At 41.5% G+C, this 16,978-nt stretch overlaps 1 protein-coding gene across 6 annotated transcripts in view; it reads left to right on the forward strand.

The window, feature by feature from the left end:
- Positions 1-16,978, forward strand: part of ASB2 (ankyrin repeat and SOCS box containing 2) — a 94,210-nt gene that overhangs the window by 14,975 nt on the left and 62,257 nt on the right. For 3 of the 6 annotated variants that reach the window (XR_010389330.1, XR_010389331.1, XR_010389332.1), the window contains exons 9-14: positions 500-4,083; positions 6,280-6,395; positions 7,881-8,007; positions 8,538-8,619; positions 15,578-15,801; positions 16,580-16,754. The gene's annotated coding sequence lies outside the window, so the exon portion shown is untranslated. Of the gene's footprint in view, positions 1-499; positions 4,084-6,279; positions 6,396-7,880; positions 8,008-8,537; positions 8,620-15,577; positions 15,802-16,579; positions 16,755-16,978 lie in introns of those variants that run through there. The other 3 variants (XR_010389333.1, XR_010389329.1, XM_026111615.2) reach the window with 3 other exon arrangements.

Raw genomic sequence — 16,978 nt, forward strand, 5'->3', positions numbered from 1 at the left:
CTCCTGCTCCTCTGTTATTAAACATGAGCACCTCATTGTTTTTCATGTATCCTTAGTTAGGAGGAAAGGGCTACTATTCCAGTTCTATAGATGCTAAAATGAGCCGTGTGCAAGGTAATGACTTGCACAGGAGAGACTTCTGCCCAAGCCAGAAGCCCTAAGCTAATACCTTAACTGCTGGGGTCCCATTTCCTTTTGTTCCTAAGTCTTTTCTCTTCTGGGTCGAGAGTCAACAGAATGAGTTACTAGAAAAATGATAGCTAGGGCATAGTTATTCCATAGTCAGGATTCTTCTTAACCTTGTTTTACTGTGGACACCATAAGTGACTGGGAAGTGTCATAGGTGACTGAAAAACTGTATTGGAGCTGAGCGATCTTCTTAGAGAGAGAGAGAGAGAGAGATTAGCATCTGCCCCTAAACCTATGAAGCCTCTTGAAACAGGCCAATGCAAGTTCTTATTTTGTGGTAATGTTCTGTATCTTTGGTTTGTGTCCCAAGGAGGAAAAGCTACTGAACAAGAAGAAAGTCAGAAACAAAAAATGCTGAAGGGAATGAAAAAGCAACTAAAGCATATGCTGTCCCAGCCACTGTTTAAAGTCCTTATGAAAACCAAGTACCCAACACAGTCTGGAAAACTACTCCTGCCTCAGCCATCACTGAGCAATTTGGAATCTGCTCTGGGTACCATATCAAAACAACAAGCCAAGAAGAAGAAATCAATAAAATTAAATTAGATAACTGATCGAGATCATCCAGTGCGATGGAAGCTGGGAAAATCCATATCAAGACTGTTAGTGCTCATACAAGAATGTTAGAAGCTAGGCCAGAAAGCATGTAGTATCAGAGGATGGTGCCTGTGTCTTGGTTGTGCAGGCATACAGCTGGATGTAAATGGCACTGTTAAAATGCAGTTTATAACTACTGATTCTTGTCTTGGATCTTGAGGGGGGTTTTATCTTCTCTCAGAGATTTCTTTTTCTTATTCTCTGTATTAATAGAAGATGGTTAGTTTTGGAATAGTTCTGTTTATCGGCTCTTTTTATAAGATGGGTAAAATTAAATGGGCAGAATTCATCTTGGGCATACTCTAGTGGTATAACTTGATTTGAATTTTAATGTTTTTAAAAGAGAGGGGGAGGTAGGCTATATACAGGGGACAGTACAATCTGAGCTGATGTTAGTGGGAGGTTTGGCCTTTGCAGCAGTCAGCTCAGTGAGAAAGGCAAATACAGAGATTGTTACCAGTAAGCCTACAATTCTAGCTAAGGTAGTCTATCCCAATCATCCTTCTCCTCAGGAAAAGCTTTTCCATTATGATATTATTTTTCTGTTCTGTTCTCCATGAAGTCTAATTCCATTAGTCCTTTGATACATTTTCAAACGTGTGGAAAAATTCAGGCTGGTCACAGACCAGGACTGACCTTGGGAGATTTCCAGTCTAGACACAGACTTCTGAGGAATGGATGTTGCTACTCAGTTCTTCTGTTAATTAATATTTGAAGTTAAGTCTATATTTGAAAACGTGTAGGAACCACAACCATTGTTTTAATGAAAAAGATGGTGTTACTGTGAAATATCACTTTTGAAGTGTGCTTCCTGATGATTATGCTTTTTAATCATTTTAATCTGACTAGTGCAAATAATTGTTAAAATACTTTAAAGTTGATCAGAAAAATATATTTTGAATTTTGGTTAAATTGTATCTGCTATAAAACACAAAGCCTGTGTCTGCTCTCAGTTGTTTCAGATTTCTAGGTTTCCTCTTTGTGAACAGCTCATGTGCATTGCACTTATTGGACAAGAAGGAGGAGTTTAGGGGAAAAGCACCCAAAAGGTAAAAGACACAGCAGTGGGGTCTGTGATGGTGGGACCATAGGGAACCTTCACCTGCCAGCTCTAAATTGGTAAAGTTTTTGTGTCTCAAGTATAGAACCAGTGTCACTGCCCTGCCAAGAGGCAGCAATTTACCCAGCTAGTCAAAAAGAAATTTTGCTGTGGAGTTGTGTCCTTTCCAAATATTTGCTTTTTGTGGGAGAATATCAGTTTTTTTGCTCTTCCATCCTTATAACTAATTGAAGCCCCCCCCCCCCCACCCTCATCTCCCCGGAGGGCTTTTCTCACACTTGCTTCTTTGCATTACCGAGGAAGAGCTGTGACAATTTAATCACAAGTGTACAGAGCTTATTAGTTTTGGATGACTCTTTCCTTGCAATACACTTCTCATTTCATGCCCTTTAGGGTAAAAGGAGGGAGTTTGAGGGGGAAGGGAGCAGGGAGAAATTTTAAGATCCTATTTCCTTAGCTGTGTGAGAACAAGACACGTCTTTGGAGCTACTGTAACGTCTTAGAAAACAAAAGCATAAATTTAAAGAAATTGTAAAGAAAGCTCAAAGAAGGAGCTGAGCAAAAGCAAACATGCCCCAACTCATTCCTTTTATCTGTAGCATTTTAATCACATTTGCACATTATGGAAAGAGAACTTAATGTTTCTGCATGTATCAAGTGATTGAAGACTGGGCCTTTTCTGTATTTTCTGGTATATTTGTGCTTGAGAGGGATTAGACGAAGTCAAGGCTGGATCCTGACACTCGAGCTGGCAATTTATAATTCTGCGTAGGGGAGAAGCATTGCTGATTGTGAGCATAGCCAGGAACTGAACGGGGGGACGGTGAGGGTATTGTTACTGCATCACTGCTGTGCAGTTTTTCAGCTTATTCTGTTTCTCCATGTTTAACAATCCAATTCTCTCATGCCAGCCCACTGTCTTGCAAAGTTTTCCCTGCGACGGAGCATGACACTTCCCTTTCTCCATGCTTGTCTGTGCCATGCTCTGCTGCTGGTTTTCTCCCACACTCCCTGGTGCGCTCAACCTGAGTTGTCAGTGCTTAACGTACTGATGGCACACCCCCACAGGAGTTCAAGCAGAGCCTGGACCCTATAAATACCTCAGCATCTTAAAAAGGATACTGGACTAGCACTCTGAAAGCTCTCTTGCAGCTGCCTGCTTTCCCATGTCCTTCTCTGACCAGGATACCCTCTGAGTCTCCTACCTAGAGGAAAAACTGGATATTTGCTTTAGCTAATTTAGAGCAATACCTGGAAAATATTGCCAGTTAACAGCCTCCTTCCATGCTGTTGGAAGTGTGAACTAGGCTACTGCAGGAAGAGGGGAGGAAAGAGGAGAATATTTTCTCCAGCTCTGATTATTTGCATCTGTATTACTGGTGCAAGTTATACATGAACAGTTTTACATGAAGTGCATATGGGCAATTTAGTTTTAGTATTTAATGAAATATAACGAATGGTTCCTGTAATGTTCTACTGGCACTGCAGTTATGCTAAGGCCTCAAACAAGCACTCTTCTGTTTTATGGCTGCTTATAGCTGCTAAAATACCCATTAATTAATGGACTAATTAAGTCTATTTAGGGTGTAAGAACAACCTCCAAGTAGTTAAAAATGGCATGAGTTCAGCAGAGTGTTGGCAGTGGCCAGGCTCTGATGCAGAGCAAGCAGCACTATGTAACAGAAAACTGGAATCCTGATAGCTTCTGAGCCCTCATTTTTATTATTTTGTCAAGTACACGGGGCCAGTTGGCTTCATCCTGGCCGCAGAGTTTATGGTAAGTCAGATGTTATTAAAAGAAGGAAGAATCCCTGTAGCTTAAGACATCTGCTGAGGAGCTAGTTTGGATGGGATTCATATACTGGATGCTAAAGTTTCCTGACGTTCCTAGCCTTTTCTCTGTCTCTTCCCCTGTATGCAAATAAACCAGCAAGTCAGCAAAGCAGGACCGGGAGCGCTGCCTTGCCAGCTGCCCAGGCACACATCCTGCCATGTGGCACATGGGAGGTAACTTGCACCTTACTGAGAAGGGGCCAGATACCACATGCTTATCGTTGGGAAAGAGTGTCTGTATAAGAAATGGCAATTAAGCAGCTGATGCAAAGCAAGTTTCTGCCTTTGTTCAGCTCTCCTTAGTAATTCTGCCTGTGTATTCAGATCTGTAGGAGGAGAGAAGGAAGGAGAGCACACTTCTGATGATTTCACCTCATCCTGTCTAACCCTAGGAGGAAAGTCTGGTAAGAAACACTGCTTTCTTGGATATTAAAATACTCACTACTTTACACTATGTTAGCGGGGTCCATTTCGGGTGTCTGAATAAATTCCAAATTGTTTGATAAATGGCTTGGTGAAGGAATGAGCTCAAAAACCCATGAGTTGAGTGACTAGTAATGGACCAATAATCTAGTGAGCCAGAATACGTAAGAACTGTGCAGTCGTCTTTGCTGGAAAGTGGGACATTGTCAGAGGTCATAGGCTTGGGGGAGATGAGGGAACAGATAACTAAGTGCTGCTTTGGGAAGTGGTGCTGACTTTGTAGCTTTCTGTAGTTTCCTTCCCTCCTCCCCCTTCTGTTACAAAGGCAGGTGTTGTCTGATACCATTTTTCTGGCCCATGTGAGGTTTCCTATTCCAGCTCCCTTTTGTGAAAGGTACTTACAGGCTCCAGGGTCTTCTCAAGTCAGTCAAAAGCTCCTCATGGGGCTGGCCTCACAGAATGGAAAAGAAATAGGAAAATAATAAAACCTGTGACACTGAAGTTCACTGGCCTCAGCAAACATGTGAACAGAGCTGATACACTTGCTTGTCTTGGAATTCAGCAGCTCTTGCAGTTAAGCTGCATGAAATTTTAGCTTGTTTCCGAAGCAACCAACTTGAGATGGTACAAATTGCCTAATTTCTATAGGTGAGGGCTGCAGCAACACAACACAAACCCAAATTCTGGGTTGAGAAAGGAGAAAACATATTTTGAAGTACACAGACTTCTGTACCACTTATACCACTTAGATGTGTAATGTTCTTCGTTGTTATTGGTGTAGTTGTATTTATAATCTGTGGTGTAGGTTCTCCCATAAGAGTAGAGGTTATTTTCTTTCCCTTATGGGAATAGCTACACCAGTATAAACAATTTTAATACTGACAGAAATGCAACCCTGTTAGGTTTCTGCACCGGTACTGATGGTAACCATGCTATAAGGTGCAAAGCTAAACAAAGCATAAGGAGACTGCTGCTGTTAATCCGTTTTCCAACCATTTCAGACTATTTCCTACAATGTCATTTCCTAAGCCAGATCAAGTGAGATTGTTTCTATCCTCTCAGTTCTCAGATGACCTGACAATGTGAGGTTTTCTTGTCAAGTTTAAAAATTTGTGAGACTTAAATTTGCTGAAATATTTCTTAGCAATTTTTATTTTTGGTTCCTTGGGTTCTTACAATCTAAGTTCTAGTTGGAAAAAATGTTAATTCTTGCATATATATACATGTATAAACATGATTGGAAAGTGTGTCCCTTTCTTAATAATAGTTTTTCCTCAAAAGTCCATTTTCTAGTAGCTCATTCATTTCTATATGTATGCACACATACGTGCACAAATACGTACACGCACGCATGCACACACACCCACAGACACTGTAACCTAGCTTTTAGGTAATACCACCACATATATAAGGACCAAGTACTGTCATTAGTCTAAGAAATAGTTATTAATTGTAAAAGTGTTTAAAATATATTTATTTTAACAGTGCTAAGAGTAAACAGTTACTGTTAGATAAGTGCTAAGTGTATGAGTACATATATTAGGTAAAATATTAACTAAAATTTTATTTATTGGAGAGTATATATTTATGAAGAAGTCTAAGAAGAATTTTAGAAGAATTTGTAAATACCTCAACTTTTCTCAAAGGAATACTATGTAGAGGAAGGTGTCATTAGACTTGGTTTATAAATGGACAAACAGGTTCTCTGCTTCTTTCCCAAAATTACTCACTAGGGTTTCAGGAGAGCGGGCAGGAGATCTCAGGTGCCTGGAGGTCCAGCCCTGTGCCACCAGGCTCCACTCTCTTTTCTTACTGCTTCTGGTATGTTTCAAAAGCACAGGTATTGCCCAGGGACCAGATCTGTCAGAACAGGTAATGAAATACTATTCCCACTGCTGCATATCTGCTATAGAGGCCTTTGAGTAGGAAAGAGCAGCAGTTAAACGCACAGGGAGCTGTTTGTCCCTTTCATCCAAGAAGTGGAGTATTTATTTACCAAATAATACATAAATGCTTGTTGAAAAATGTTGTCATGATGTTTTTCAAAGGAAACAAGAAAATCTCAATGCTCAATCTCAGCTAGATCCCTGCTAAAGTAGGACACCCTCCCTTAAGCCTTGAAAAACAGGACATTTGATAGTTACTTTTCTTTCTTCTCCCTATTCCCCACCCCAAAGACAACACAGGTCACTGGTTCGGTGGCAAAAAAGAAAGAAAAAAGAAAAAGAAAAAGGGGCGAATCAAGGCTTGATGTTTGGAGGATAAATACCAAGACAGCAAGGTGAAATTTCAGGTTAGTTTTCGCTGTATAAAATATGATCAATGACGGCACAAAAATAAACATTGAGTAATGTTTGTCAGGACCAGTTTAATTAGAAAATGGTACCTTCTTTTATCCCAGCAGCCTTTTCTGTACACAAAAGTCTGGGTGTTACTAATAGCCAGAAGCTGCTCTCTGCTTGAAGTCAAGAAAATGTCTGCATTTTCCATTACACTGTCTTTCCACTACCGTGTCTTATTATTTAAAAAAAAAAGAGTCTAGAAAGAGGAAACTGCCTCTTGCAAGGCTCCCTGTAACACCGAAATTACTGAGGTCTGAGTGAAAAAAGGCTCTCTGCTGTTTATCAGTGGAAACTGTTTTTGTTATTGTTATTCATGCATTTTAATTTAACTGTTGCTCATATATGGGGGATCAAACCAGAATTCAGTTTACAATGAATTAAAGCCTCCCATGGCTGGGTTAAGGGTGCAAGAACAAACAACCATGAGGCACCGGTTCCCTGCTGGGGCAAACAATGCTGTAAATAAACACTTCAGCTCTTTAGCTTGCTTATATTTATAACCATTTTAAATGCTCTGAAAAGCATGTCAGGCTCTTGAATATATGGCAGCATTTTCCCAACAGAGGCATAATGGTCAGGTACACATAAGGATGGTAAATGTTGGTTTACTGCACCAAGTGACCTAACTGGAGGTGGAGGGAGTTTAAAAAAAAAAAAAATCTTTCTGCAACCTAGTAATTGCTAGAACTGTGTGTTCTCCCTCTCTGCTTTGTTTTTAAGCTATCAATAGAACTTTTCAGGAGAGTTATTGTGAAAAGTAAACGCTAATTTAAAAACAATTGATTAAAGACCTTGGAGTGTGGGGAGGGATCAGGACTGAAGTGACAGCTTTTCAAGCATTGCTTGCCAGTTCCTGGCAGCTCTCATTAGTTAGTGGCTCTGGTGTTAAGACAGCTGGATTGCCAGCTGCCGACCAGCCCCTCATGTGCTAGCTGCTTTACAGACATCAAGCAAAAGATTGTCCAAGACCCATAGGCCTGATGCCTGTCTGGGTGTCAAATCATTTGCCATTTTAAAATGCCTGCTAAGCAGAGTTCTGCTGACTGTGTTGTATCTGTGGCATAGACAATCATCTTTCCTGATTAAAACGTTGGAAGATTCTGTCTTTATGTGGTGAATGATGTATTTCAGGCTTTGTGCTTGTGTTCCACTTGCACAAAAACGCCATGATTGTTCAAAAAGTTTTCTCAGGTTTTAGAAGGAAACTTTCAACTTCAAAATAATATTATTGCTGTGAAAAATAAGTCTTTTCTCTACTTTGTCTATTTGCAGGCAAATCTGACAGTGCATTTTTCTGTAGTAATCATTGAATTCTAAGTAAATGAATTCACCTTGCTGCCAGATGATAAAGTATGTTCTGCACAGCACATTGCAGCACTCAGTAAATTGAGGGATAAGCAGTTACAGTGATTAACTCCCGTGTCCTTTTCCTACAGAGGTCTCTTACGGAGATTCCGCTCCATGCCATGTTTGAAACTTAATACAGCATGATGATGTGCACGAGCAGTGGTTATTCTTCTCATAGAATCTTATGTCCTTCTCACAAGAAAAAAATGAAATATGGTAAGATGAAGGGAAGAGCAGTGTTGTCGTCTTAGTTCTGCATCAGTTTCTTATACCTCAAAGTCCCCTAGCCACTGGCTATAGTTATCACCCACCTTTCTGCCCCACTTCTCTAGGCATTATCACAATAATAGAGCATGAGTTGTTACTCCATTTCTCATTGGTTCCTATCCTGACTGAATACAAATCCCTGTATGCTCCTTTTACTGTTGAAGCTTTTACAAATTTCCATATCTGTTTCTTCAGCTATTGCATCAAAGCCAACTCTTGCCAGGCATAGTTGCATTTCAGTGATTCTGAAAAAAAGGAGAGTTTATAAAAGATGGTAAATACTCACAGTAACTACTAATTTACTTCATAAAAATAATGATAGAGATAATACTTAAGTTGTTAAAATGTCTCTTGTTTAGATTTTTTTTTTTTTTTTTAATTCAAAATAAGACAGTGCTGTTTGAATCCCAGCCTTTCCTGCCAGGGTACTCCTAGTCCAGGAAGCACATTTCTCTTTGATATCTTTCTCTTCCAAGCAGAATTCTCCGTGTGTCTGCCACCTCATCTTTGGAAAGAGACCCTTCAAAGGCCCTTTTTCTGAGCACCTAGGAGCATGTTAAGGTAAGCTAACAGACGCCTAAGCATGGTCCTTCTTCCTGTTAATGCACAGTTAACACGGTGGTTGTGCCACATTTCATCTCCTGGCCAGCCAGAATATCTTGCTGTGTAGTGGAGTAAAACACCTGCTGTTCACGTCCTTCCTCTCTTCAGGGATACCTGTGTGTCTGAGCTGTCCTCCTCAGCGTTGGCCACTGCTGGCCCCTGCCGGCAGACGTGTCAAAGTGACTCACTTAGAAGAGGGATAAAACTGGGGAAAGGCTTAGGACAGACCAAAAATTTGACCTAAAAAGAGAGAGAGGAGCTTTTCTTGGACAGTTTTGTTTGTTTGTTTGTTTTAAACTCAGCTCAGTATAGTGTCACACTCCATGGCCCACGGTTCTAGTAGAAGTAGGAAAGTTTCCTAGGTATTGCTAGTTTCTAAGACCATTACCTTTACCCACATTCTCTCCTGTTTTCTACAACTGAGTGTTTCTCCTCAGCTGGTTTCACTGGATGGTGAAGCTGCACAGAGCTGCCAGCGTTTCTGGTTAAGTGGCTGATCCATCTGGCAGCTTCTAAAATAGAAGTGCAGCTACCAGGTGCGCTGCAATATCACCTGGAGGGGGGTTAGGCAGGAGTGCTAATCTCCAGCACCTCTGCTGCACATATGCACGATGTTAAACATGTTCAGTTCCTCTGTCCTTAAACACAGGAGCCTGGCTATGCTGTCTGTGGCTTTTTCAGCCATACTAAAAGTGACACATGGCATTAAAGATGTTTTAGTTTACTGTAGCTGGTGTCCTTGATATGCTTTTTAGGTTCCCATCAAAATGTCAGTGCTACTTCCAGGAGTTCTACTTAGCAAGTGACTGCTGTGTCTTGCATATGTTATGTAAAGTGCAAGGACAGCTTGTCTGGTTAGATCAAAGGCCTGCCTGGGCCAGTATCCTTTCTCTGGCAGAAGACAGCAAGCTCCGTGTTTCAGAAAGTGTGCTGATCTTCTGCAAACATCAGGGAGGGATTTTGCTCTTTGAGATATGTAATCCCCGTCTTGAGTCTTTTTAGCATCTTCTGAAGCTGTATAGATACAATGTCAGATACAATGATCTGTTATTTCTATTGACTTGGAAAAACTTTTAAAGAGCCAGTGTCTGGGTTTAACATTAACAGTAAAATTCCTAACAAGAACTGGTGGGCTTGGGGGATTCTTTGGGTTTTTTTCCTTCCTCCTTGTTGTGGAATACAATGACTTCTTAGATGAAAACAGCTAGATGATCCTCACAAAATTCTCTCCTACAGCAGGAACCACCACCACTGATCATTCCTTTTGTTCTTTGTTCTCTTCCTGTCATATGCAATTTTGGCATATTGTACTGAAGATCTTAAGTTTGCTATTAAAAACGTGAGCAAGGGCGTTTGTGGCCTCTGATAACTGGAGACCATGTTGCTCTTGTAGATTCTTCTGAAGAGAGGGCTACAAAAGCTGTAATTAGGTACAGGCTCATTAGTTAGAGAAAAGACTAACACAGTATTAAGGCACTTCATGCTTGATTTACCTCTGGTATAACAACTCTGCAATCCTTTTTAGTGGATCTTTGTGTTTTCCCTCCAGAGGGAAACATCCAAGTGCTTCGAAGCACTCAGAAGACATTGAGGGAATTTTCAATACTTACATTTTGAGATGAATTTCTTTGCATAGTTCCCAGAGGGCAAAACCGCAGCACTTTCTTTTTTATAGGTAACAGGAAAAGAGATAAGCAGAAAGAATAACTTACCTGCGTTTGTCTCTCCCTGGTGTTTAATGGCTTAATGAGCACATGGCTAAGGAATCAGTAGAACTTGTGCTTCTTCCTTCTCAAGTATATGTTTACTCAGGTAAAATTATTAGTAATTAGCTGAGTAATTACTTTCCAGTATCTTTTTTCTTCTACATGCTGTCACCGCAGTGGGCTGCTCTAAATGGGACATTTTGATAATGGTGAACAGTCACTAGATGGCGCGGATGCACTTGCAAAGCTGCTCGGTACCCAGGGAAGGAGGAGGGCTGAGCTGACTGTTGGGCATGCTCCCCAGTCCAAGGGGAAGATGCCAGGCCTCTGCAGCTCTTGCTGCAGATTATGCTGGATAAGAAGCATAGTGACCTCTGACCAGGATGATTACTAACTGACAGTGTAGTAAACTCTCCTTCAGTAACCTCGGCAGGAGGTGTTACAGGTAAACTTTATATCTCTAAGTGCTCCTCTTCATGGCTTATGGATATTTGGATTACATATTTGTATTGCTCCTCTTGCTCCCCACAACTCTGCCTGTCTGAAGCACCAATATTTTAATCCTCCACACATTTGTTATTAAATGGCCTCTTCAGATACCTCTTGTGAGATGCCTGTGGGGGGAAATCTCACTCAGGTGCTTCACTCATTTCTACCTAAACTCTGTAGACACCTAATTGGGACGGCCACACAGGCTGAAACCAGAACTCTGTTTAGCCTCATTAGCTGTGTGCAGGTTTTGCATGGGGCAGCAGGGCCAGAGGTGTGCAGGGGGTGTATTTTGCTTGCCAAGCACATTTTGGTGGTGGACATCCACAGGCATGTCCCAGAGGAGGCACTGCTACCTTCCATTGGGTTTCCTCCAAGAAGCTGGAGGAGCTGGATTCCAGTTCACACCAGTACTGGTGGTGCCTGCAAAAGTACAGTACGTAGTGCTGGAACAAACCAAAGGGAAACACTGTAGGGATGGGCACTCTGATCAACTCCCTGCATCCCTCTGGGGCATTAGATGCTGCCTTGAAAGACAGTGGAGAATGCTGCCTCTTTAATTTCTTGATCTTCCTGTAAATATTGACAATAAAAAAAACAGCCCACGAGCCGGGCTAAAAGCAGCATGTAATAGAGCAAGTATGCAGTGTGCTTTCACCTAATAAATCATCCCATTTTCTACCAAGCAATGGTTCAGGGATTCACACTTCATTTAGTCTCACACTGCAATCCTGGAAAGCCGGGATGCTCATACTCCATTTTATGAATTTCTGTTGCCTAGTGTTGAGTAAATAATTCAGTACTTCTGTCCTGTATGTCTTCAGTGTTTCCAGTGATTTCCCCAGTTCTTAGATCAAGAGCTCTACTTAAAACTTAAGATTCCTCCTCACATTCTTAAAAAGGAGGGGAGAATTAGAATCAAAACTAGTCTGGATTTAATTCAATCCATAACATCAAACACTATCCAGATTTAACTCTCTGTAACACTGAGAACAAGACATTCATTAAGTGACAGTCAAGTAACACAAAGGCACTTCAACTGGGAAAGGCAAATCTCCTGCATGTTTAATCCTGTAATGTTGATGTGACAAATACCTTGGTTTAATGAGATTTGCATGTGCCAGTTCTATAGTTGTTGAGGGCATGCAGCTGTTGGCATTGTCCAGTAAGAGGCTGGTCTCTGAAATGTTAGGAATTGCCATTCTGAGTTACAGCAGTAGTCCAGTGTGCATCTCTGACAGCAGTCATAAGCAGCTGTTGACAAAGAATATTGCAAAAAAACTGACATCAGGCAGATGTGGGTTAATCAGGCCTGTATAAAGATCTCCTAATGATTCCAAAAATTAGAGATTGGGACAATTTTTGAAGCAGGAAGATACTAGTGTCTGGTGTACTTTGTGAGCAATTGATTCTTCTCGCTTCCTATTCTTTCCTTCTCTTTCTCTTGTCTCTGAAGATTATGTTTTGGGTGGAAATGATATGGCTGCTGTACGCAGAACTCTGTATCTGGCAGAAAAAAAACTCTTGAGCATGAAAGTCTTACTTCATAAACACAAACTTTATTTTTTTTGTTTTAAGCAGATAGGTTTGGAAATGGATATAGCTTCATCATATCGCTATCCCACCAGTCAGTATCTTTTTATTAGTGTAAAAATAAAACAGTCTTCTTGCTGCTTTTCCCATTAAGTAATTAAATTGATAGACGTTATTCAGAATCTTATTTGGGATTTTAAGACTCTTGACAATTTTTTATTTTCTTTTAAGAAAATCAGTCTTGCTTTAAAAAAAAATATAGCTTTAATTGTTTGACCCCATTGCTCTAATACTGAGTGAGCTGCAGATTAAGTTTCAGAAGTATATTACAAGATTTGGATTGCCTGGTTTGAGGCAAATCTGTATTTGTGTCTTGGATCTTGGGCTTGGTTTTATATATATTACTATATCTCTTTGACCTCTATCCAAAGTGAGGACCCTCTTGTGTTAAGCACTGTGCATACAGGTAGTAAACAGAGCCAACCAAAAAGTGGGAGTTCGTGGGAAATTGTTGGATTTTTTCAAAAGCCTGATTTTGATCCAAATTGGGTGGAAACCAACATTTTTCAGAATTTCCAGCAAACTGAAACCTCTGCAGTCCTTGGAGTGGCTCGATGAAACTGATACTCTTGTCAGTTCCACTGCTAATAACATCTGTCAGTTCCCTGAGCAGCTGCAAGAGGCTCCTGAAATCCCAGTGCTGGGGCAGGCATGCCAGCATACTGCACCACGGGGCATCGAGGCCCACCAGCCCTGGGGCAGGCATCAGGAGCACCTGCCTCAGGTTCACTGAAAGTTTGTCAGACCTGAGGAGATTAGACCAGGGTTGGGCTGACGGTTTTGGATGGAGGTTTATGGTGAGTCCCACTGGCCAGAAGCACCTCTGTCTTGATTGATTTTTGCTCCCTAATGCAAACTTACATGACCCTTTGTCACAGTATTGCTCAAAGACAAAGCCAGGGAGCAGTCACTGCAAACTGATTGTCTCCTACTACATCTGGACATGACCAAGAGCCAGTAATGAACTGCAGGTGCTAATCCTAGCTATGTGATTCCACGAGGGATGACTCTCATATTAAATGGAATTGAAGTTCACGTGAAAAAACTTTGCCATGGATGTGAATGTTTTGCCACCTGGCTGGAGAGGTTGTTGGGCCTTGCTGCACATTGGTCGGGGTGGAAGGAGGCTCAGAAAAGCACCGGAGGATGCTGGGTGCCAGCTAGGCAGGTGTTTACTGCCTGCTCTGCCTGTGGTGCAGCAGCATTTCGGCAGCAGGAGGACAGTGGCTGCAGGAGAGGAATGCTGACATTGCCTCATGACTGAGGTGGGACTGAAAGATTCAGGAGCAGGAAAGGTGTAGGTCTGACCTCTTCTCAGAGAAGGGCTGGACCCTGGAAATGATGAGTCCCCAAATCTAGATCCCTTTCTGTGAACACAGCATAAGGACACAGAGTTTTTGAGAGCTGGAGCCTCAACCACAAGGTTGTAAATATCATTTTATTAAATGGGAACTGTACATTCAGAGAAACTACTGTACTCCAATCTTAAGAATTTGTTTGGAAAAGATGGAAACTACAGGGTAAAAGATTGTGAACGGTTTGCATTTCATTTCCATGTATTTTTTTAGAATGTTTGCCCATATTGCCGGTAAATACATTATTTTATTTTACGTTAATCTGGCTGGTTCCACGTTAACTGGTGTTTCTGCCCAGGCTTTCTACTCCTCTAGGAAGGTAATCTGTAAAACTGTTGTATTTGCTGTGCTCAGCATCTCACTGCTATTCTCCAGGGTATCCGAAAGGTACATCTTCACTTAGCTATTTTGGCCACCTTGGAAGCTGGTAATGGTGAGGTCTGGATCGAAAAAGCTTCTCCCTGTGACTAATTTTACTAAGGAAGTCAGGATTATGAGATGATGCATGTGAACTTCCTCAGTCCCATTAGTGGCAGTCTGTTTACCACATGTGTCTAACTGCAAAGCTTCTGCAGGTTTTCAGAAGGTTGATTACCCTTACCGCCATTAATACTCTCATACACTTTTTCTTTCCTGCTGTTGCTTAATTACTGCTGAGGATTGTACTTCCTTAATTTTTTTGAACATATATATTTTTTACTGTAGTCGTTATTCAGTTTGTGAAATAGAATCGAGTCAATTAACCCCTGGAAATCAGCAGCCATTAGTCAGCACGATTACTTCCACTGTATAAGCCAATAAGTACATGCTGCTCTATTATGGATACCTTTGTGACATAGGAAACATTTTATAAGGAATGTCTTTTCTGTGTTTCTGCATTGCGCACTTTTATCCTGACACTTTTCACGTCATCAATATACCCCATGCTGAACCATACAAGCTATTATTCTAAGGGAAGGGGAGACCAAATCTTAGATCATGACAGTCCTCTTGACCTTTGGGGGGAAGAGACAGTTCAGGGCATCTATCCAGATGTAACCTACTGATCATGGTACTGAAGCCTGATTATATCTCCATTTCACTGCTGGTAAAGCCAGCATTCAAGCAGTGGTTTCTTAATACCACCATTAAACACTTCTTTGACTCAGAAGTATATTGATCCCTTTTTATCAATCTGGAATGTAGCTACAGCTCATTGTAAAACATTGTTATTTCTGGAAATAGGCTTAGTAACAGGAGAGTGGAAGAGAACCTGCACAACGTTAACACAAGCTTTCTACAAATAACTTTGGCTTTCTCCTGAGACTTGCACTAAAAACAAACAGTATTGCCAGAGCCTGGAAAATCTGTTTCTTCTTTTAACTTGTATCTTTTCATATCATGAAGCAGTCTTGGGATTTCATATTTACCAGCTTCTGCCAATAATCCACTGAAGGAGAAACAGTCCCTTCATGCAGAAAACAGAAAATGAGTGGTTGCATGCATGATCCTATATTGACAAAGAAGATCAAAATGTGGCATAACCGGTCAAACTGAGCTGCCCAAGAAGTGATTACTGCTTTGTTTCATCACCTGAGATGTGAAATTTTGCTGCTGAGCAAGCTATTTTTTCAGTCCCCAGCAAAGCTATTTATACCATATAGAGAGGCCAGTCACAAGTTCAGGATCGTGATGGTCCTCCTTGCCTCACCCTGCTCTCCTCTTTCCTCTCTTCCCCTTTTCAAGTTAACAAGCAAAAGCTTCAGGAGGGTCAAGCCTACTTTCTCTCTACAGATTCTGGCTGCTGCAACTGAATGAAAACTACAGCTTCAAACTGACAGAGACCAATGATATATTGGGTAAAGGGTAGTCTTCTCAGTTGTGCTGAATCTCCTTTGAACTGCTCCAATGGCAAAAGCACCTGCTGCGGGTCCACTCCAAGAGAGGTTTTCCAAGGGGAGTATAGCTGCAGAATCACCTTGCCCAGTGGGGAAGAGGAGCAGAGGGATAGGAGCAAGGTCTGTGAGTGTGATCACCTCTCTTCAATCTAAATGAGCTGGGCTGGTGTCAATGTTGTGTCCATGCAGCAAGTAATGATGAGCAGCTGAGGGCAGGAATCCCAGGGAGCTGGAGGAAGGCAGTGGGGAACTGCAGGTGAAGACCAGCAGTGCTGTGCTGTCTGCCAGAGCTGTCTACTTGACTGCTGGTGCCTTGCACCCAGAGCTAGATGGGGCTCTGCAGAGCTGGTATAAAACATAGCTTAGTCCCAAATGCTACACATCAAACTGGTAGCATTTTACACTTTGCAGAGACTAAACAGAGGTGCAAAGAGGAGAAATGAGACATTTCTGAGTTTTGTCGATGTAACTGTTGGGGCTTTTGATTTATGCTATAGGAACCAAATATAATGTTGGCACCATTCTGTACTCACAGCCCGATGTCCCAGAAATAAAGATCAGAGCAACTCTAAACATTTGGTTTTCTCATGGAAAACATGTATGCAGAAAGTAAAAAGGGGAATCACAGTGGCCTATAGAGAAGAATAAGGAAAGAAAATACAGGCAACAATTTACAGTTTTGGCTGAAATCCTTTGAAGCATTTTGGTGGAGCAGGGGAAGATGAAGAAATGAGAAAACAAATTTGCTTGTGGAAATTGTTGCTGAAACAGAATTGTTTAATTCAGTGGAAAATTCTGACTTGTCTTCACAAAACATGAAAGACCGCAGTCGAAACAGGAGGTTTAATGCTTCCCAAAAGTTGCAGTTTACATTTGCAGCTGTCATTTTCCTCTTCAGGCTGGGTTCCTGAGCGGGGCTAGAGCTGCAATGATTCCTCTTAGCTGCCTGGCCCTGAGGAGGCCCTTGGGAGAGAGGTGGCCCGCTTGGTGATTCTGCCCCATAGGAAAGGTCCAGCACAGAGGGAGCAGAGTGCAACTCTATTGACACCTTGAGACTTTGATTCTTCATCCAGGTATTCACCTATCGGTTGTAGTATCTCAAAGGGAAATTACATTTTGTATCAAAAACACATGTTTTCGGAAGAAAAAAAATACTGAAAGTCCTGTTTTCAGTCAGAAGTGAGTTCAGTGTTACAAGTGTCAGAAAGTGGTTCTGTTAACAAGATTCACTTAAGGACCGATGCATGACGGCCTTCTCAGTGTGAATTATGCTTTGTCCTTTCTTCTGCACCAACCT

The sequence above is a fragment of the Dromaius novaehollandiae genome, chromosome 5 (genome assembly GCF_036370855.1).
Source record: "Dromaius novaehollandiae isolate bDroNov1 chromosome 5, bDroNov1.hap1, whole genome shotgun sequence".
Classification (NCBI taxonomy): domain Eukaryota; kingdom Metazoa; phylum Chordata; class Aves; order Casuariiformes; family Dromaiidae; genus Dromaius; species Dromaius novaehollandiae.